The sequence below is a fragment of the Gorilla gorilla genome, chromosome 2, assembly GCF_029281585.2.
Source record: "Gorilla gorilla gorilla isolate KB3781 chromosome 2, NHGRI_mGorGor1-v2.1_pri, whole genome shotgun sequence".
NCBI classification, from domain to species: Eukaryota; Metazoa; Chordata; class Mammalia; order Primates; family Hominidae; genus Gorilla; species Gorilla gorilla.
The window spans coordinates 118,502,792-118,526,955 of NC_086017.1; the positions used below are offsets into that span (position 1 = coordinate 118,502,792).

Genomic DNA, 24,164 nt, shown 5'->3' on the forward strand with positions numbered 1-24,164 from the left:
AGATCTGAAAATTTGAAGTCCAAAATGCTCTGAGATTCAAAATTTTTTTAGTGCCAACATGATTCTCAAAGGAAATGCTCACTGGAGCGTTTCAGATTCTGGATTTTTGAATTTGGTATGCTCAAATGGTATAATGCAAATATTCCAAAATGAAAAAATTCAAAATCTGAAACACTTCTGATCTAAAGCATTTTGGACATTTTGGAAAAGGGTTACTCAGCCTGTAATACAGAGAGATCCCACGTGCCCTTTACCCAGATTCTTATAATAGGTGCATATTCAGTTTTTGTTTTTGTTTTTGTTTTTGTTTTAAAGAAACTTCCAAATGGTTTTCCAGAATGGCTGTGTTTTCATTCCCACCAGCAATATATGAGTGATCCAGTTTCTCTGTATCCTCAACAGCATTTGATGCTATCGTTTTGTGTGTGTGTGTGTTTTTTTAAACAACCTAAGCTGTTTCAGTAGGTATATGGCAATCTCATTGTGGTTTGAATTTGCGTTTTTGTGATGCCTAATAATATTGAACATCTTTTCATGTGTTTATTTGCCATCTATATCTCTTTTGGTAAATTGTTCATGTATTTTCTCCCTTTTCTAACTGGAGTTTTTCTTACTGTTGAATTTTGAGTGTTCTTTATATATCATCGATAACTAGCACCTTGTTATATATGTGGTTTGCATGTATTTTCTTCATCTGTAGCTTGTCTTTTCATCATCTTCTTAGGGTATTTAGAAAAGCAAATGTTTCAAATTTCAAAGTCCAGATTACAAATTTTACCTTTTATGGATCATGCTTCTGGTGTCAAGTCCAATAACTCAAATTTAACTAGTTCTGGATTCTAAGATTTTCTTTTATTTATTTTTCTTAAAATTTTATAGTTTTGCATTTTACATTTAAGTCCATGACCCATTTCAAGTTAATTTTTGTATGAGTTGATCTCAGGTCAAAGTTCCTTTTTTTGCCTGTGTAAGTCTACTCGCTGTAGCACAGTTTGTGTGAAAAGGCTATCCTTCCTCCATTGAATTGCTTTTGGACCTGGGTTAAAAAGAAGACAGGCATATTTGGTGGGTTTCTTTATGGGTTCTCTATGCTGTTCCGTTAGTCTATGTGTCTGATCGTCCACTGATACTACACATTCTTGATTACCATAGCTATGTAAGTATTGAAAGCAGGTAGACTGACTCCTCACACTTTATTCATTTTTTTTTCAAATTGTTTTAGCTATTCTAGTTCCTTTGCATTTCCATGTAGAATTTAGAATCTTGTCTGTGTTGCTGTGTCTACAAGATTATAGGATGTGTCAAATCTGTATATCAATTTGGAGAGAATTGCCATCTTCGCTATGTTTAGTTTTCTAATTCATGAACACTGTATGTCTCTTCAGTTACTGAGATCTCCCTTGATTTTTTTTCCATCAGCATTTTACAGTTTTCAGCATATGTATCCTGGACATGTTTTGTTGGATTCACGTTTAACTATTTTTTATTTCAGCTATTGTAATCTTCATTTTAGTGTCTACATGTTAAAATATTTTAATTTTGATGTCTACATGTTCATTGCTCATATGTTAAAGTACAATTGATTAAATATAATATTTAACTGGTGTCTTTTGACTTTGCTAAAGTCATTCATTTTAGAAGATGTTTTTGTAGATTCCTTGGGATTTTCTGTATAGATTATCATGTCATCTGTAAATAGGGATCGTTTTGTTTCTTCTTTCAGGTCTGTATGCCTTTTTTTTTTTTCCTTATTGCACTGGCTTGCACTTCCAGCACTATGTGAATAAGAGTAATGAGACTGGCCCTTCTTGTTCCTGATTTTAGGAAAAATATATTCAGTATTTTTCTCTTGTAGTGTTAGCTGTAGGTTATTTTTAGATGCTCTTTTACCAAGTTAAAGTTTCCTTTGATTCCTAACTTCATTTAAGTTTTCTTTTTATCATGAATGGGTGTTGAATTATATCTAATATTTCTATACATCAATATGATTATATCATTTTTCTTCTTTATCCTGTTAATATGGTGGAGTACATTCCTTGATTTTTGAATATGGACTCATCCTTGTATTCCTGAAATAAATCCCTATTTATGTTGTATAATTTCTTTTAGATATTTCTGAATTCCTTTTGCTTATGTTTTGTTAGGGATTTTTGTATCTGTATTCATGAGGAATATTAGTGTGTGTCTTCTTTTTTGGCATCATCTTTGTCTGGTGTTAGTTCGAAAGTAATACCAAAATTGTTTTTCTGTTTTCAATTTTACTGATTTCTGCTGTTTATTCTTTTCTTAATTTCTGCTTATGTTAGGTTTATTTTGACTTTTCTTCAGGTACCTGAGGTGAGAATTTAAATTATTGATGTGCATGATGTCCTGTTTCAAAAAAAGTATTTAGTGCTACAGGTTCCCGTTTGAGCATTGTGTTTCCTGTTCTACTCTTGTTGATATGCTGTATTTTCATGTTCACTTGTTTCAATGTTATTTTCTCCCCTTTGAAACTTTTGACCCATGGATTATCTGTAAGTACGTTGTTTAGTTTCCACGTGTTGGGGTATTTTCCTGCTTTCTTTCTGTTACTATTAATAATTTCTAATTTTATGCCCTTGTGACTAGGGGAGCCACTCTGTATGACTTCAGTTCTTTTAAAATTTGTTGAAGAATGTGTTTTATAGCATAACATGTAGTCTGTTTTGGTTTGTGTTCCCTGGGCACCTGAAAAAGAATGTGTATTCTGCTGTTGGGTCAGATGTTGTATAAATGTTAATTAGATCCTGTAAGTTGATGATGTTGAGTTCTTATATATCCTTTCTGATTTTCTAATTGTTCTGTCAATTGCTGAGAGAAAGGTGTCAGTGTTTCTTACTATATTGTGGATTTGTCTGTTTCTCCTTTCAGTTCTATAAGTTTTTACTTTATATATTTTGTAGCTCCATCTATGCATACACATTTAGGATTGGTATATTTTCTTGGCGATATGGCACTTTTATCATGATATAGTGTTTCTGTCTGTGATCATTGTTTTTTGCTCTGAAGTCTACTTTTTCCTATTAATATAGCACTCCTACTTTATTTTGATTAATATTTGCATGATATACCGTTTTTCTTCTTTTACTTTCAGCCTACCTATGTCGTTATATTTGAAGTAAGTTTCTTGTAGATAGCATATAGTTAGGTCATTTTTTTAACCACTGCCAGTCTGACTTTTAATTGGTGCATAACCCCATAACCCCTTTATGTCTCTTTACGTCCTCCATTGGTAATATAATCATCTTAAAAGCTTTCTTTAACACATTTAGATCCACAGCAGATAGTATTCTAATTTGTTTCAGTCATCAAACATAACTGTAAAATTCAAGAGAAGGAAAACTTATTATATTTACCCATATTTTTGTTTACCATTTTTTTTTTGTCCTTTCTGATGAATATCAGGTTTTTTCTTTCACTTTTTCTTCTCCATTTATTGAATGTTTTTAGCTGCTCTTTTAGGGTAGTCTTTTGGGGAAAAATCTCCATGTTTTTCTTCATTGGAGAGTGTCTTTATTTCCTTTCCATTGCTGAAGGGTATTTTCACTGGGTATAGGATCCTGGATCAACAGTCCTTTTCTTTTAGCACTGCAGAATGTGTCATTCCTTCTGGCCTCCGTGGTTTCTAATGAGGAATCTGTCATTTGAATGTTATTCCCATATAAGTAAGGTGTCTTTTTTCTCTTATTGTTTTCAAGATTTGAGAGGGAGGGGAGATGATTAATTTCCAGAAGTTTGACTATGTTGTGTCTTGGTATATATGTTTCTTTGCCACAGTTGGGAAGTTTTCAGCCATTATTTGAGTACTTTTTCAGCCCTGCTCTCTTTCTTCTCTCCTTTCTGGATTACAGTGACATGGATTTTAGTTCTTTTGTTACTGTTTCATAGGTCCCTGAGGCTCTGTTTATTTTTTTCAATATATTTTCTTTCTTTGGCTCAGATTGGGTAATTTCTTTTGTTTTATTTTCTCCTTTACTGATCTTTTTCCCTCTGTCCCCTCCATTCTACTGTTGAGCCCATTTGTTAAATTTTTTATTTTGGTTATTGAGGCTTTTAGTTCCAAAATTTCCATTTGATTCTACTAATATATCTTCTGTTTCTTTGGGGAGACATTTTATGTTTTCATTTGTTTCAGGCACGGTTGCTTATTAAAACATTTTTATGATGGCTGCTATAAAATCTTTGTCAGATAATCTAACAACACTTTCATCTTTGTTTTGTTGTCTGTTGATTGTATTTCTTCATTCAAGTTGAGATGTTCTTGGCTTTGGTATGAGAAGTGACTTTCCATTGAAACCTAGATATTTTGGGTATTATGTTGTGAGACTGTGGATTTTACTTAAACCTCTTGTTTTAGTGGTGCCTTCTGACACTGCTTTAGCAGCATGAAGAGGATGGCGCTGTCTTATTATTGCAAGATGAGAAGTCTAGGTTCTCACCTGTCCTTCATTGACACCTGAGTGGAAAAAGGAGTTTATCATTCCTGCTGGGCAGGGGCACAGTCTACCTTTCACCAGTAGGCTTCTGCTGATATCACCCTAACTGGAAGGGATAGGAATGACTCATTACCGTTTTATACATGGCCTTTACTGATACTATGGATGTAGAGGTGGGAATGGGGGAGGTGGCCTCTTTACTACTGGGCAGTGGTCAAAATCCTGCTACTTCACTAGGCCCCTTCTGATGCCACCCAAACAGGGAGAGGAGAGAGACATTATTGCTGCATAGGGGGTTGGAAATTCTGTGTCGCCACATGATTGATTTCTGCGAAGTGTGTGTGTGTGGGGTGGCGGGGGGGAGAAAATCGGAGGTCACTACTTTTGCTTCTCTACCACCCCCTCAGTATTGGGGTTGTGGCTCATCTTTATAACCTGGCCAGGGTAGAAGTCTAGGTTTAGTCCTCAACCATAGCCAGCATTGGTTGGTGAAGGGCCACAGTTTTTTTTCGGTGATGATTGGCTTGTATAGAGCAGTTACTGTCTAAAAGTTTTCGGTCTTGCTATACTGCTCCTTTCCTGCTCCTTTGGCTAGAGAGAGCTGACTTTTGGGGGGAGCTGGCTTTTTTGTCTGTGCTCTGTTGGCATTTTTGGATTGCCAGCTTCTTCAGTTTGAAGTTGCAGATATGTGAAGTGAAAGGAAAATCCAGGAAACATACCACTGTGTTGTTTCTTGCGTCCCCAAAGTCCCTAGCTTCTCTGCCCTTTTTCTGCCTTTCACAGTCTTCTTAATGATTGTTTTATATATAATGTCCAGCATTTAAAATTCTACCTCATGGATATGCACATGTTTCATTTTTCTGGAAGTGGAATTTATTCACCTGCTTTTTAATGTAGCAGAGAAAATAAAAATGCTGCATAGATTACATTATAAAGAATATAGCTTAGATCTCTAGGTAGAATTATTAACATTGGAATGGGTCTTTCAAAGAGATTCTCATCTCAGGTAATTTAGATATCGTTCAGCTTGAAGACCTGAGTTGCTGCCTGGTGACAGGCAGTGACACAGTGTTCTTTGATTTTCTTTCCATGTGCTATTTTGGTCTTGGTTTTGTATATACAGTTAAAGCAGGAAGCATATTGGGTAGGATTATACCTTTGTAAGTCATTTTCAGCACTGATGCAGTTCGGTTGATCCTACTGGCCTTCAGTGCCACGGGCCAAATTTATTTCAATCAATGAACTGATACAGCTCATCCCCTTTAAATACTCTTATTCATAGATACACCAGTAATTTGTTTTTCTAGGTTTGCTTTTTTTAAACGTGGGGCCTAAAAAAACTTTAATTTTTCGATTACCAGCAGTAATATTGGCTTTTTGTGTGTATCATTCTATGAAGTTTAAAACATGTATAGATTTCGTGTACAGTTCTTTGTTAAAATTTAGAAAAGTTTCATCACCTGAAAAAATTCTCTTACGTTTTTCATTTGTAGTCATACTTTCCTCCCAACCCTAACCCCTGGCAACCCCTGTTCTCTTCTTTATTGCTGTAGTTTTGTCTTTTGGGGGCATGCCATATAAATGGTGTCACGTGGTATACAACCTTTTGAGATCGCCTTCTTTCACTCAACATAATGCTTGAGGTTCATCCACATTGTTGCTTTATATCAGCAGTTCCTTTCTGTGCTTATCAGTAGTTCGTTATATGTAACTATATATATGCAGTTTATTTACCCCTTGGGTTGTTTCTACTTTATAGTAATTGTGAATAAATACAGTGTAAACATTCATGTACAGATTTTTATGTTAGCGTAACTTTTGATTTCTCCGGGGTTAATACCTAGGAGTGGGATTGCATACATATCCTGTACATGCGTGTTTATATAAGAAATATCCAGATTTTTTCAGAGCAGCTATGCCATTTTGTACCCCACCTGTAAGCCCTTTATCTTTCTATCCTTTTCAACAGCATTTACCTTTACTTGTTAGAGAATTTTTATAAAGCCTCTTTAATGTCTTTATCAGGTAGTTTCAACATCTGTGTCATTTTAGAGTTGATATCTGTTGCTTGAGTGTCTTTTTTCTGTGCAAATTGAGATTTTTAAATTTATTCATGTGTTGATTGATTTTGAATTTTATTCTGGACATTTTAATTGTTATGAGACTCTGGGTCTTTTTTTACACATCCTGTGGAAAACATTGAGATTGTCGTTTTAGTAGGCAGTCAACTCAGTTAATTTCAGGATTCAAGTTTGATCCAGCCCTCTGTGACTTGTGGTTCCTATGTCAGTTCAGTTTTCAAAGTCTTTTCAGTGTTATTTGAATTTGTCCCACTTATTTGCCACCCAGTGGCCAGTTTGGGAATTTGGCAGTGCTCTGATCAGTAGTTCGGCACTCAGTGTCTGCCTATGCTGTTTAGGATCAGATCCATGCTTGTGTAGCTTGGGATGAGATGAAGAGTTCATAAATAACTTGAAGGAATCACTTCGCTGAGCTCCTCCCTGTCTGCCATCGACGCAGTGCTTTGTTTTTGGTTCTCTGGTTAGGAAGCTGGAGTCTTTAATTACTGTGATCTGCTGTACAGTTTCCATGATTGTGCCCCTACCTGGGGACAAGCAGTGGGATGATAAAGAGGATAAAAACAACAGGGGTTAGCCTTACCCTCCTGGGACCAGTATTCCGTCAGTCAGAGATGAAGGTTTCCCACTTTCAGAATTTTTGCTCTCTTTCTGTGGACCCTGGTTTTTTGTGCCTTCTTTCTACCTCCACAGAAATATTTGAGGCCCAGCATGTGAAAGAATAGAGAAAATGGTACTTCAAATTTTGTTGTTCTTCCTCTATTCCCTTCTACTTTTAGCTACCACATGCATCTTGTCCAGGTTTTATAGCTACTTTTCATGGGACAGACAAAGTGAAGTGTGCTTATTCCTTCTTACTCAGAACCTGGGATCCAGTGGGGTTGCTTTAGTATGGAAATCATTAACAGGAAGAGCAGGAGTAGATCCAGGTTTCATGGGGTCTGAAGGTTGTATAATTTGGAGACCCTCTTTAAGAAAAGGAATAGAAAGTTATGAATATGAAATTAAGTACACTATTTAGAAGGGGTCATGAAAGTGAAGGCCCCTGAAACTTAAAGTTTCATTGGTTTTAATATAAACCTGCCTTTGGGAAAAAGATAAAACATAAATACTGATTATGGGTTGGGCACTGTACAGGGTGATTTTAAATTCATGTTTTCACTTAGTATTCATAAATATAAGAATGTAACCTATTTTACTCCCTATTTTACAGACTCTCGTCTGTAAAGCAGATGTAAAGTAGTAATACTGTATAGAGAGAAGTGTTAGAATTGGCCTTTAAAACTCAAATGTGGCAGAATTCCAAAGCACCTTATCTTTTGACCACCCATCGCACTTTATGAAAGAGATCACAGATTATAAGCATCAATCTAGGCTCATGGTTGAGTCTGCTCAGAAGCCAGGCTGCCAGGGTTCAATCATGTCTCTGCTATCAGTGTAACTTGGAGAAAGCTTCTCAACCCTTCCTTACCTCTGCACCTCTGTAAAATGGGGATAATAGAGCCTACCTAAGGGGTGGTTATGAGGACTAAGTGGTTAATGTAAAGCATTTAGAATACCTCTGGCATATAGTAAGTGCTTTTTATCCATTACATAAAACAAGGCATTTAGATAAATTGTATCACACTTTCTTTGCTGTGCTCATCAGCCTTGTTTTTTTTGTGTGTGTTTAAAAATTTTTATTTTTTTATTTTTTTGGAATCCTTTTTGCTTTGGATTCTATAGGCTAATAAACATCATATTTACAAGCTTAAAAGCAAAAAATATACAGTATATGAAAAGTTATTTAAAAATGCTGAAGGGCATAATAAAAATATTAGAACAGTTTTTATCACTAAAAATGTATAACATATTAATATAATTATCATGCAATACGGGACTGATTTCTTTTAGTTAAAAGTAGTTGGTCGGGCACAGTGGCTTATGCCTGTAATCCCAGCACTTTGGGAGGCTGAGGCGGGCAGATCACCTGAGGTCAGGAGTTTGAGACTAGCCTGGTCAACATGGTGAAACACCATCTCTACTAAAAATACAAAAATTAGCTGGGCATGATGGTGGGTGCCTGTAATCCCAGCTACTTGGGAGGCTGAGGCACAAGAATCGCTTGAACCCGGGAGGTGGAGGTTGCAGTGAGCTGAGATCGTGCCATTGCACTCCAGCCTGAGCAACAGAGCGAGACTCCATATCAAAAAAAGAAAAAAGAAAAAGTAGTTTACTTAGGAAAATAACATTCATAGTTTGCTCCTGAATTTAGGCAAATGGTAATTAGGCTGGTTATAAAATTCTTAGGCCATGACTGATAATTCTATTACTTTATTTTCTTCTAGCATTGATTTTTGGAGAAGGTACTGCTAAAGCTAGCTGATTTTAAATAATTTCAAAGAGAGTTGCTGGACAACTTTGGAATTTCTTCTTTCTGCCTCATTAGCTTTTTGTTCTCTTTCTGAGACTTAAGAGTTAGACTTTACTGTATCTCCTGTATCTCTTACCCTCTATTCTGTAATTTTATACTTTTATCTCTACATGATTCATTTTGATTGTTTTATTCCAGTTTTGCTTCTGGTTCACTAATTTTCTCCTCAGCTGTGTATAATCTAATTTTATTATTTTTTTTGGGACAGAGTCTCACTCTGTCTCCCAGTCTGGAGTGCAGTGGCACAGTCTCAGCTCACTGCAACCTCCACCACACACACAGTAGCGATTCTCTTGCCTCAGCCACCTGAGTAGCTGGCATTACAGGCATGCGCCACTACACCCAGCTAATTTTTGTATTTTTATTAATAGTAGAGACGGAGTTTTGCCATGTTGTCCAGGCTAGTCTCGAACTCCTGGCCTCAAGTGATCCACCTGCCTTGGCCTCCCAAAGTGCTGTGATTACAGATGGGAGCCACCATGCCTGGCCTGTATAATCTAATTCTAGATTCATCCATTGAGTTTTTTAACATCAGTTATTTTTTTGTATGTCCAGAAACTCTGGTTTTGTTTTGTAGTTTCTTTTTCTTTGTTAAAATTCTTAAATTTGTTCTGGCCTTTTGGACATAAATGCTTATAGTCTGTATATAAAAACTTCACCATATAGGTGCCTTCATCTAGGTCCCCTGTAGCTCTAGAACTGTTGTCTTTTATTTCTCTTTGTTTTTATTTTATATGTAATTTCAACTTTTATTTTAGATTCAAAGGGTATGTGTGCAGGTTTGTTACATGTAAGATTATTTAAATTGACAAATAATAATCGTATTTTTTCATGGGGTACATAGTGATGTTTTCATACATATAATATATATACCTTACATCTTGAATTACAAAGACAGGTTATGAAAAAAGGGGATTTTCACTTACTTACACATAAGTTCTGGACATATTACATGCTTGGCACACAAGCTGAGACATGATCGTTGGTAAAATAGGCTCCAAATTACACAATCGATAATATATTTTCTGTCAACAATTTTAAAGTTTTTCTAAAAGTATAGGAACATTAATCTATTTAACAAGCAAAGCTAGAAGAAACATGTTCTATATGGGTGACTGGAAAATCTGAGATATTATAGGTTAAATGTTTTGGTGAAATGACCAAATAATGACAAAAAGAGAAAAAACAGTTCAACAAAAAGATATTCCTGTTCCTAGCATATCTGAAACCTTCCTGGGCTTTTCTGTAAAATAAAAATAGTTGTAGTATCAATCTGTATTAGTTATCTATTGAAGTGTAACAAATTATGTGAAACTTAAAACAATGAACATTCATTCTCTCACAGTTTCTATGGTCAGAAATTTAGGAGTCACTTAGCTGTGTGATTCTGGCTCAGGGTATCTCATGAAGTACAGTCAAGATGGTGGCTTAGGCTCTATTCATGGGAAGCCTTGACTAGGACTGGGAGGATCACTTCAAGGTGGTTCACTCACATGCCTGGCAAGGTTGTGCCTGGCTTGCAGGAGAGCTTATGAGTTTCCTCACCATGTGGACCTTTCCATAGGATTTTTTTTTTTTTTTTTTTTTTTGAGATGGAGTCTTATGCTGTCACCCAGGCTGTAGTGCAGTAGCATGTTCTCAGCTCACTGCAACCTCTACCTCCTGGGTTCAAGTGATTTTCCTGCCTCAGCCTCCCGAGTAACTGGGGTTACAGGCACCCACCACCACGGCTGACTAATTTTTGTATTTTTAGTAGAGATGGGGTTTCATCAAGTTTGCCAGGCTGGTCTCAAACTCCTGACCTCAAGTGATCCGCCCATCTTGGCCTCTAGTGCTAGGATTAAAGGTGTGAGCCACCGCACCTGGCCTTCCATAGGACTTCTAAATGTTCTCATGACATTGCAGCTGGTATTTCCCAGAGCAAGTAGTCCAAGAGAGTAGAAGCCACAATGTCTTGAATGATCTGGCCTCAGAATTCTTACTATCGTTTCTTCAGTATTTTACTGCTTACACGGGTCAGCCCTATTCATTGTGGAAGGAAGTACTACTAGGAAGTGAAAATTATTGGTTGGGCTTACTGGCTACCACCTTATCTTACCGGATTACTGTAGCAATTAAATGAGATTATTCCAGTGAAGGCTTCTAGAACCTAGTAGGTGCTCATTGCAATACCTGTTTGATTAGTGTGTTTCTTATTGATGGTACTAGGCAGAAGAAATCAATTTCTGGCTGTTTCCCAAATGCAGAGGCTTATGTATCTCTATGAAGAAGAGATGAACACTGATCTGTGGCCGAAGAGATTAAATGTTGAGATTGTTATTGTAATTGGTAGTTTGTTTAGAAGCTTAATTGGTTGTTATTTAGGTTATTTAGGTTGTTATTTAGGTAATAGCAATTAGTTTTGAGGCAAGAATATTGATAAGTGCTGGAAGCTACAATTTTGACCCACAGTGAACTCTTTAATTTGATTACCACCTAGCATGTAATCATTGAGGAAGAATAATGCATTTCAAGTGTTATACGTGCATTTTTTATGATTGAATATCATTTAAACTTTTACTTTCTCTAAGTTTAACTAGGTTCAATTTTTTTTTTCTTTTCTAAATTGACCATATCTCACTATTGATAGTGATATAGGTATGGTTTCCTTATAGAGGACACTAATTATTTAAAAATAATATGTAACAAGAATGTAAAATAGTTATTTTTAGATGTTGTAAGAAAGAAAGCATGAACTTTCTTATTTAATGTTTTTCTCTAAATGAATTTTTATTTAGTATCTGAAAGAGTTGCTTCTTTTTTCTTAGAATGCCTGTTTTGATTATGTTTTCAATGAGTTTTTTTCTCACTATAGCAATGAATAATAAGGGAACTATAACACTGGAAAATGTCCATCATTTTATAAAATCTAGAGTCTGATTACATCTGGTTATTTATGAATGAAATTAACTGAAGCAATTATCTTCTTTAAACATAGGAATAAAACGAGTTCATAAAGAGGTAGTACCCATGGCAATCAGTAGACTGTCTTGATTTATCATGGTATTTATAAGTATTTGGCCACTGGAGGGCTCCATATTTTAAAAAATTATACCAAAGATATAAATGCTTACTGTACCAACTTTAAAGATAGAAATTCTATACAATTTTAAAGTATAGAAAGATATAAAGGATTCCATATTTTGGAGTAAAATTGCTAATAAGTAAAGATATTGAATTAAAAAGCAGCTGATTATAAATGAAAATTGTGTGCATGTGCAAATAAAGTGTATTTATCAAGAGTTTGCTTTTTTTATTGAAATGAAAAAAACATATTACCCAATTTTTAAAATAAAATATCTCTCAACTCAGATGTCAAAATACAAAACTAATTATTTGAAGCCTCTCAGTAAAGAAAGAAGTTGAAATAGATTAAATAATTTTTTTCTCATATCTTTTTTATATGTACCATTTTTTATATGAGGAAACCTTTTTTTAGGATTCATTGAGATTATTATTTCCATTTAATTTAAGAAACTCTCCAGTTATCTTAGTGACATAATATTAAAATTCACAGAACATTAGGACACATTGTGAAATTGAACCGAACATAAAATAGATGTGTCATCAAATAGTTGGTTATCACTGATTTTTAGGGTTTTTTAATACTTAAAATTAGTATTTCTTTGGTCAAGATGTGCAGTTTACACTGTCTTGCTCTGAAAATTGGCCTTCACAGCTTGTTTTTCTTTATTAAAATAAAATGGGAACTTATAGGGGTGAGAGATTAGAAACTCCATGTATTAGTACCCGAGAGAAGCATCTTTTTGCCTAGAGAAATTCTAGATAGTAAACTACATGATGTTCATCACAAACAGCATTTTTTATTTCCTTGATCTTTTTCCACTTGAAAGAAGTGTTTTGATTTCTTTGTAATTGTGAAGTGTTTACTTTTTAAATGTTTGCACTGAGCTCTGGGAAGCTTGCATTTTTTAAGGTAGTTAGTTAAGCTTCCCCTCCCCACCCATAAAATTTGGGTCTCTTTGTACTCAGCTTGCAGAGCTGAGAATGTGTGTTTTGGGTGATTTGAGTAGCTAAGTTCTCAGGTTGTTCAGTAGCTTTTTCCGTTAGAACCTCCTCTTCACAAAAGGAAGATGAGATGCAAATTAATTGCTAATGAGGAGGAAACAAAACAAAATAATATAAAAAGCAAACAACTTCCTTACGATTTCACTTGAAACCTATCCAGGGTCCATGATTATATAAATCCCAACTTATTTCTACATAGAAGGGCCAACTATTTATATAGGGACAAAGATACCGATGAATTATGAGAGAAAGCTGTCCCTAAATTAGTACCCATTATGCACATGATGTTGAGCACCATTGTGGAATGATGTTTGAAGCTACTGTGAAATAACTGGGCAGCCTCACAGAGGATATATTCCCCCTCATCTCCCCTGCTCATTGGTATGTTAAAGATGATAACCAATGTCATTAACTTTTGGCCATGGGATATGTTTTTTTTTTCCTTCTACAAACACATCATTCAGTGCCAAACGTGTTCCATCTATTTAATAGTAATCATGGCATACTTCTGGTTGGAGCTTAGTGGTCACACAGAAATTTTGCCCTTCTCTTGCAGCCACAGAATGCATTCTTAATATAGTCAGCTGAGTTGCAAAACATGTTTATCAAATGTGGTGGAGAACATAGGAAAGGGCATGATGAACCAACCACATCTCTTCCTTATTGCTTTGTGAACGTAAGGACAGTTTCACATTGCGTATTTTGAGACTTTCCTCCAACACCATTTTTTTTTTAATACACAGATCCATTCAAATGTGTGGCATAAACTGGTGAGATGCCTGTCTGTAGAGGTACGGTCTTGCTATAAAAGAGAATAAGCCTAACTGGTCTGATTCAATATTACCTGTGACCGTTTTAAACCCTCCACTTTAGTCCTCTGAGCACATCAGTCACAAATACTATCAATTTTTAACACTTAGTTGTTATCACTTCAGTCCTTCTATATCCATAGCGGTTCTCAAGTCTGACTGCACCTTAGAATCCCCTGGGGAGCTTTTCCAGCTCTGGATGCCTGAGACCAGTGTTCAGGATTATTCTGATTTAATTGGTTTAGGGGAGAGAATGTGTGGTTATCTGCATGTTTTAAAGTGTCTCCTGTGATTGTGTTTTGTAGTCCAGCTTGAGAGTGATTGATTCAAAAATAATTGTGGAAACTTTTTGAGGTTCCTACAGATTGTGAGTAGTTAAATGTCTCAGAGTAAATATAAGGACTCTATATTTGAATATGTTCTCCCTCCTCCTCCCCACTCCTTTGCACGATGCGGGTGGGGAACTCTGGTATTATTTGGTTGCTGTCATTGCCTAAACTATTTTGGACTTACATTTCTGGGGTGGAAGTGGGGAAAATGACGTTCAGTTTTCAGACAGAATTTGCCCCGACCCAGTGAGTTTGCCATTTCTGTTGCCTGCCAAAGCAATGAGCTTATCTTTCATCTTTAAACCAATTCTGACAGAAAATAGGATGTGATCTGGCCAAGGGAACATAATTCAGTGAGTAAAACATGTTTTGAGTATAGAGATCTTTTGAGAGATCTTCTGAAATGTGTGGGATTATAAGGAAAAGTTATGGAGGAACAGTGTACGCAGTAGACAGGCATGTGCTGTCGGGATGGGGTACTTGAGGATTAGCTTGCCCAGAGAACAGGTTTAGACCAACTCCTAGAAATACTCAACAGTGTCAGTTATGGGCAAGGGTGATCATGTTCATGTTTCTTTGTTAACTCTTCTCACAATGAAAAAGGAACTGTCAAAAGCCACGCTGTGAAGGTTCCCTGAGATTTCAGCCCATGGGCCCCTGATTTCCCTATTCTCTTTTGGGGAGGACCCTGGGTGACATCTCTTCACCATAGGTTTAGTGGTGTGCATTTAGATGACTCACAGATCTTCCTGTCTGCTCAGACTTTTTCTGATTCATTCATTATAACACCCCATGTAAAAGTGATCCCAAACTGGATCTCTGCCTGACTAGAACAAACTGTTTAGCTTGCTGCTCATCCTAATCACCTGGACAGGAGTCTTTTCCATCACAATAGAGAAATTACCACCTTGTCACTCTGCCCAGCCTTCTAAGCCTTTGGGCTCATTTTTAGGCTCATCCTAGGCACATCTGACTATAGCCTAATCAAACATACCTCATAAAGTGCCCAGGCAGGCACTTGGATAAAAAATAGTGAAGATGTTTAGATTAAAACAAGGAAGAAGAAAATCACTGTAGAAGATACATGCGGTGGGAGAAAGTGAAGTGTTAGGATAAAATTCAAAGTGTCAAGTAAGTCTCCCAGTGTAGGTCATCTAGAAGACTTTAACCAAACATTTTTGTGTTTGATACATAGTGTAAGTTTTATTCTGGCATGTTTGGGTTAAAAACCATTCTCCTTTCTTAGAATTAGTTTAAAAAAAAACCCTAAAAATAAAAATCTAATTAACTTCAGACAGGTTTTGGGGTTCTATTTTGTTTTTAAAGTCATCATCATTTTTGTGGGGTCTCTTACCTAGAAATATATTAGCAGTGCATGCATTCTTTTTGCTATTTGTGGATTATTTGTGACAACCTGATGACATTTCAGTTCCAGGTCAACTTTCCTTAGCTACGGAAGACTCTTTAACTTCTCTGCAGTTGATACTTTTCTGCCTTGTGTCGTCTAAGAAATGTAAAATTGATTTTACTTTTAACCATAAGAAATGTAAATAGTAGTTACATTAAATGTGTTATATTTGAAAACTTAAATTATTTTTGCATATATTTATATCATTTTAAGAAAATGTATTTATGGGAGAAGAAGGTATTTCAAAGTGATTTGAAAATGGTTTTCAGAATTCTTAATTCAGTTGCCTTTCTTTAGCACTGGCAATCAAGAGCTGGCTCACAGGTTTCAATTTCAGATCCTAGTGGGAACCTCTGGTGGAATCTTAGAAATGCTTTTTTTTTTTTTGTTGAGATGGCGTCTCCCTCTGCCACTCAGGTTGGAGTGCAGTGGCGTGACCTTGGCTCACTGCGACCTCCGCCTCCTGGGTTCAAGTGATTCTCCTACCTCAGCCTACCCGAGTAGCTGGGACTACAGGCATGCACCACCATGCCCAGCTAATTTTTTTTTTATTTTTTTTTAATTTTTAGTAGAGACAAGGTTTTACCAGGTTGGCCAGGCTGGTCTCAAACTCTTGACCTCAGATAATCTGCCAGCCTTGGCCTCCCAAAGTGCTGGGATTACAGGCATGAGCTACCACGCCTGGCCTTAGAAATGCTTTTACATATTTATTAGTACTTTTAGTTTTTGAAAGTGTGTAGGTGTGTCTACTTGTAATCTATTTGAAGTTAATTTTTATAAAGGAAATATGATTTTTTAATTTAGGGTTGTTGGAATTTTCTTTTATTGCTTTTATGTCAGATGTTTGGAATAACCTTAAGAGAAGGGTTCACACAATAAAAATATGTGATTACAAAAAGAGCTCACCTGTTATCAAAGTAGTTATCTGTATAGTGGAATTTTAACTGAAAGGGAATGTCCCCTGGCAGGAGAAAAATGGTAAAATCCCTTAGCAAGTCAATTATAAGGCATGTTAATTCTACAAATATATTAACCTTATGATCTTCAATTCTGGGATGCATTCTCTACCCTGCAAGGTCAGCTAAAAATATGCTGAAAAGCAAATTTTATAAGATAATGAAATAAAAATGTGAAGCTAAGTCTGTAAGATACAAATTAGAAGATAAAATCCCTTGTTAAATGATTCTGACAAATCCTTTTGCTCTTTTACAATTAGTAGTCTGTTCTTTTGGGATGTTCATAAAATACTGATTAAAAAACAACAACAACCAAAAGTAAAACAAAATGGATATACATAGAGAAGCCTTGTAGTTGAATGACTTACCCATCTGATAATTTGTACTGTGGAGATTATTTTTCATATTTGTACAGTTAATGAGTATAACTGTAGCTATTGTTAGCTCTGTTCTTAATATATAACATGGGAAAACTTTATTATATAAGTTACTATAATAATTTTTAATAGATTTGAATGTTTCTAAGTGCTTTGAATTTCAAAAAACAGTTATATGAAAATAGATAATAATGCTATTTATTTTGAATTTCATATGTTAACAGTTTCAATTTAGTGCAATAAAATGAGCATAAGCTAAATATATAATAGTTGAATTATATTATTATTAAATCTTTTGATTTTATGAAAAGTTCTGTACTATCTTTAAATTAGAAACTAGCATATGATCAATTCTTAGTTTCTTAAACAGTTTGATATTAATACTGATATTAATCATGATTTAAAATGCATATAACCTGAACTTTTGAAAATTTATTACTGCACTAGCATATTTGGCGCAGATCAAAGGGATAGAGCTGTCATCTCTGGGCATCATGCCTGCGGACATGATTGATTTTAGGCATCATGGTTTCCAGCTCTCATTTGTTTTGTTTTTTGAAAGATAAAGAATCTTGAAATGTTAGAATCTTAGACTCTAAGGCCTCAGTGCCCTGCACAAACATCCAAGAGGAACTCACTTCATTTTTAGACAGACCTGATGGTTAGAAAGAATTTCCTCATACGGAACCCCCAAAACTGCCTGTTAGAAACATCTGCTTATTGATTTCAGTTTTAACCTCTGAAACCACCATACAAAATTATGTCTGATGTCTCTTCCTTAAGACCATAAAAGGATGTGAAAAGAGCACTTCTTCTTTTCCAGAGTAACATTTTCATTTCCTTCAACTATTGTGACCCCAACAGGGTTTCTTAGCCCCTCTTCATAACCTCTCCATAGTCTTTATGTTCTTACCAGATGTAGACAGACAGCACCAGATAGAGTGGGCTTTCATCTCTTCTTGCTAGCCAGCTACTTCACAGTGTTGGCTCATATTACAATATGTCACTTCACATGCTTTTCAGTTAAGGTAGGCATCCCCTCTCTATTCTCTACTTTTGGACTTCTATTCATTCCACTTGATGCTACTAAGTTTAGACTATAGGTGATACCTTTCAGTTATATAAACAGATAAAGATGACAATGCTTACTTATGTCTGTGGGTATGCTTACATGCCACCTCGTCTTATTACTCTACCGTTGGATTTTTAACTTAGACAGATGTCTGTTAGTATGCATTGAGTTCTCATGCTAGAAGTTCAAAAGAGAAACCTGGAGTTTCCCTCTTAGTCCCCTCCTCTACCTCTGTTATCTGTTGTACCATTCTCAGCTTTATGTAGAATTAGTACCATACAAAATATTCAGTAAGTATATTAAAATAGCTTTGGAGAGAGGACTGGAGTATGGAGACAAAGCGCGACCTAATTAGTTAATTAAAATTATTTTCTAGCAACAGTGTTGAACTGTGTTGTAGATTTTACTGTAAACAAATAACCTTAAATTTCAAGCCTATCAAGTCTATATCATAGACAATCTCTTGAAGATTCCCCAAAATTTATTATATGAAACTTGTTGCTGATGAGATTCATTGAAGGCTATAAACCATGATTCAGAATTGGAATCCAAAGTGTGTTACTATTCCTGTTACTGTTCACCCTGAAAATAGAATAATTGAAGTTTGCTTTTACTCTTGTTATCAAAGCAGGCTCTGGCATTTCCAGAAACCTGTAAAAGCCTTGTTGATATAGCTAACGTTTGGAAATAAATGTTAGGTCTGAATTTACATTTAATGATTCTTTTCTTTCTATCCACCTTACCTCCAGAGAATAAACAAATACTTTTGTTGTTGCTTTTAAGTTATAGCAAGTACTCTCTTTGTCTGGAATCTGAGTAATGGTAGAGCTCAGTAGTTTGAAGTTTATGTTTTTGATTATGTGATGTTCATGTGTGACCATATCACATATATTAAATTCAACTTTTATGAAAGAGACCTGGGTCAAGTAAGTTGATATGAGGGATCTAGTCTAGTGAAGAAAATAATTATCATATATATTGTATGATACCCAACTCTTGGGTTCCTTGTGACTATTACCATCTATAAAAATAACTCAAACACTGTGCCTTTTCAAGCTATGAAGATTTTATTTGAAAATTATATTTAGAATAGTTTGGGTATTGATATATTTTACTTTAACTCCTCAGAAATTGATTATGTTTTTCTGGAGGCATGTATGATAACTCTCACGGAAGCGAAACACCGTATTCCAAATGAGTCCATGTTTTTATTTTGTTTAATTTTTTCTGCTAAATCTAAGAAAACATATCAAGCCATAAACTTGCATGGAAAATGAATTGTGTGCCACTGTCCACTTAAGTATACTGCCATCCATAAGCAAATTTCAAGATATTGGAAATACCATAGAATTAGTTTTAGAAGTCAAATTAACATTTGCCAGTTTTTAGTATTTGTGTTGAAACCTGAAACTTATCTTTATAGGAAATACAATTGAAGGAGAAACTGATACATGTAGTAAAAATTTAAAATCTAAACATCTTGACTTACTGAATATCATCATGTGCCAAAAATTTTGAATAAAGTCACTGAAATTAGGATTTGAAATAGAGTAAAATAAATCAGTATTCTCTTTCCTTTCTTTTCAGGAAGTATATATGTGGTTCAATATTTTCATCTTTTTTTTTTTTTTTTGGGGGGGGGGATGGATTCTCACCCTGTTGCCCAGGCTGGGGTGCAGTGGCGCCATCTCGGCTCACTGCAAGCTCCGCCTCCTGGTTCAAGCGATTCTCCTGCCTCAGCCTCCCGAGTAGCTGGGATTACAGGCGCCTGCCACTACGCCTGACTAATTTTTGTATTTTTAGTAGAGACGGCATTTCACCATGTTGGCCAGGATGGTCTCAGACTCCTGACCTCGTGATCCTCCCGCCTCGGCCTCCCAAAGTGTTGAGACTACAGGCGTTAGCCACCGTGCCCGGAGTACTTTTATTTCAACAAAACTGTTAATTGTTCTACTCTCTGTCTCCTCTCCCTTTGGGCACTGGGAATAATGTAGCATAAACTTGGTATTATTTATTTTGCATGCTTTGCCATGATTCAGGTTTCGTACCCATTCATCACCCAGCTGCAGTGTTCACGAAGATGGAATAAGCTGAGTGGCCAAGCCTGGGTGATATTTCTTTACCTGAAACTCGGGTAGAATTAGGTCAGTCCCACTCAAGGAGCCATGGACTATTTTCCCAAAATATATATACATTCAAGGTACATGGAATATTTTCCTAAAAATCTAAGCGCCTTTACCAAGGAATGGAGGTGGGGGAGACTGTATGATGAGCAGGCAAAAGCATACATGTCTATAATTTGCTGCTTAAGAAAAGCTAATATGGAAAATACACTTTTGTAGCTGATTATTCTGCTATTTAAATAAAGTTTGTACATGAGACTTGAAAGTTGACAATCTGATTTTGATAATTATATAAGAAGTTAACATTTCAAAATACTTATTAGCAGTATTAAGAACCATGGCTATTACAGGTATCTCTTAGGCTGCTTCAGGATAAGCCTTTTGCCATTTGCCTTTTAGTACTTATAATTGGTGCCCCCGGAGTTGTATAGCACTGATTTCTGTGGGTTGCTACACTGGAATTAGTGACAAAGGATAACCCTTATGTCTACCAATGGAAATAGTTGGAGAATATTTCCTTTGCTATTTTGAATTGGCTTAATCTAAACTAAATGTTTTGTATTATTTTAAATATTGACTGCTGTGGGAGCAGTAGAACTAATGCAGAGGGCATTTATTGAGGATTAATTATTGGTAGAGCATTTATATCGTAAAGAGGTTGTTACTGTAGAGAATGTGCTTAGTTTTAATGGAAAACATAATTTTAATTGGTACTAGGTGTTTCTAGTGCGGTGAGCGTTTAAAGGAGAATTACTCTTCATATATTCTCAACTGGCATTGGCTTGCTATTTATTCTTCAGTCAATATATAATTTTAATATAGTTAGAATGTAATAAACTGGCATTAACTTTTTAAAAAATAATAGACTTTTTTTTTAGAAGTTTTAAGCTTACAGCAAAATTGAGTGGAAACTACAGAGAATTCCTCTATACTGTCTACACTGACATTAACTTTTTATTCTAAGGTATTTATAGGAATATTTAGGAACACAAAGAAATATTTTACATGCTCACTTCTACAGCTAACAGGCTGTAGAAGGCATCTTTCTTTGCCTTCAGACTAGAAAGGAGAAAGTGTTTTAGAGCCAAGAAACATTCTCTGACTGAGCATTGACAGTAAAAACTTAGGCCCTGGTTTTACGATACTTTTCCAACTGAACGCTTCTGTAGAGGAACACAGGAAGAGTAGGGATGCATTGTAATCTGGTCTGGAGCTTCTTGCTAGTCTGTGGATGACAAACTGCAGATCAAACAGATTGATCATATTCCAGAAGGGCAGTGTGATACAGGGCAAGTGTACTGACCATGGCAGTAGCCCTGGGTTCTGGCCTACCTCTGCCTCTGTCTTGGTTGTGTGGTCGATGGGTTGAACTGAGTGGCTTCAAACTCTTATCTGCCTCCAACATTCTGTAATCCTGTGATTTCACAGGATGTGTGATAGAGAGAAACATCAACTCCTACAAGGGCAGCAGTGTGAAGTCATGAGAAAAGCAATGTGAAGACCTGGGATGTTGTCACAGCTCTATCATAAACCAGCTGATGGCCTTTTGTGTAGTCACTTAAACTTTCTGGGTCCTACTTGGCGTCAGCTATGGAAATGTGATTGGACTTCCCTGATGGACTCTAAGGAAAGTTTCTTGGATTCCTTCTTTCCCTCCCTTCTTTACTCCTTCCCTTTACTTTCTTCTTTCCTTTATTTCCTTCCTTTTCTTTCTTGAGACAGGGTCTTGCTCTGTTACCCAGGTAGAATGCAGTGGTGCAATCATGGCTCCCTGCAGCCTTGAACTCCCAGGCTCAAGCCATCCTCCCACCTCAGCCTTCCAAGTAGCTGGTACTAACTACAGGCACAAACTACCAAGCCTGACTAATTAAAAAAAAAAATCTGTACAGGCAGGTCTCACTGTATTGCCTAGGCTGGTCTCGAACTGCTGAAATCAAGCAGTCCTTCCACCTCAGCCTCCCAAGTAGCTGGGACTATAGGTGTACATCACTATGCCCAGCAAATTTTTAAATATTTTGTGCAGGCGGGGTCTTCTCAGTATGTTGCCCAGGCTGATCTCAAACTCCTGAGTTCAAGTGATCCTCCTGCCTTGGCCTCCCAAAGTGCTAGAATTACAGGCGTGAGCCATGGAGCCCAGCCTCGTTTTCTGATTTAAAACAACTAATTGCCATGTGATGTTATTTGTCCCAAGGATAACTGCTTTGTAATAAGTTACTTCAAAAAGGAGCATATTGACAGTTGCCATTGGTCACTTTTGAGCAGACTCCTGTGTGTCTTCCTTATCAGGAATATCCTTGGAATTAATATATCTGGAACAATTCTTTCTGCAGGTAAGCGATTTGCTGGAAACATGTTAGACACACTTGAAACAGGTACTTTTTCTGGACAGTACAGTTTTTTGTTTTTTTAACAAGTAACATATGACCAGGCACACTGGCTAATGCCTGTAATTCCACATTTTGGGAGGCCGAGGTGGGAGGACTGGTTGAGCTCCGGAGTTCAAGATGCCAGCCTGGGTAACGTGGAGAAACCACTCCTCTACCAAAAAAAAAAAAAAAAAAGTACACACACACACACACACACACACACACACACACACACACACACACACACACACACACACACACACACACACACACACACACACACACACACACACTAGCCAGGCCTGGTGGCATGTGCCTACAGTCCCAGCTACTCAGGAGGCTAAGGTGGGAGGATCACCTGAGCCCAGGAGGCAGAGGTTTTAGTAAGCCGAGATTGCACCACTGCACTCCAGCCTGGGCAACAGAGTGAGACCCTGTCTCAAAAAAGCAAAGGAATATATTATAATTTTTGATCATAATATGCTGTTAAGTGATATTTAATGTATTAATAAGGAAAAATAAGAGATCACTGTCCTTTGCTTCTTGGAACTGAAGATTTTCCATTTAAAATTATGTAAATTGATAATTAATGACTTCCCTTTTTATCAAATGATTTTGGACTAAATTTTTTTATTAAGAATGTGATTTTGTAATATATTGCAAATTATTGCCAAATTATTGCTGACGTGAAAGGAGCCCAGGGAACACTCTTGCCTCAACAGGGGACAAGGTGGTCTTAAGGTTTCTCCAGTGGGTTTCATTTGCAGAACCCCTTCCTGAAGGTGCAGGCTGATGCCTAAACAGTGTAGGTCAGGGTTTACTTCAACTAACCCAATCTCTGAGGGGTATCCCATGGGGCTGGGATTATCTTCACTGTTTATTTTCCAGCTTAGTTCTCAGTGGCTTGATAGAGCTTATGAATCTTCCCAAAGATCCTGGGGCTTCCCTGTCGTTATTCCTGATGTAGCTGCTGGCAAACATGTTTTTATACCGTTCCTGGAAGTGAAACTCTTTTTGCCTTAAATGTGCGATATCCCATACCTGAGAAGGTCTCATTGATACAATTCATAGGAGTTTAAAAGAGGCATCTGACTGGACTAATGCCTACTCCTTTTACTTCTCCACTTATGGAAATTGCAGACATTCATGGTTCCACCATGGTCCCTGCAGCAAAAATCTTATGGCAATGTACATAATGTACATAATGTACAAAAATCTTATGGCAATGTACATTAAATCAGCTAATGTATATTGAAATTGGTAGGGTTAAAAGTGAGACTGTCAGAACTAAACATATATGAAAGCCATCTAAATTAAAATAAAATCTATGGTGAAATAACACTTGAGAAGTAGCAATTCATTCAGCACCCAAATGCTGAGAATAGTCAAGGCAAACTTAAGTGTGTTCACAATGTAACTTTATTAAATGCTTTTCTACCCCTTAGTTTTATCTCTAATGAGATTACTGACATTTATTGAGCACTTATTGTATAGCAAATGCTTTGAATTTATAATATCTTCTAATAATTCTGAAGGCAACCATTAGAGATGTAGGGATTGTTATCCCAATTTTGCTGATGAGGAATAGAGGCTCAGAGAGGCTTAGGAATTGGCCCACAATTGCAGGGTAGTAAACCTAAGGCCAGTATGCTTAGTATACCACCATGCTGCTAACATTACTCTGCTATTTAGGAAACTATGGAGAGAA

At 36.3% G+C, this 24,164-nt stretch overlaps 1 protein-coding gene across 38 annotated transcripts in view; it reads left to right on the top strand.

Annotated features, from left to right (window-relative positions):
- BBX (BBX high mobility group box domain containing) overlaps nucleotides 1-24,164 on the top strand; it is a 288,309-nt gene that overhangs the window by 93,145 nt on the left and 171,000 nt on the right. The window lies entirely within an intron of this gene.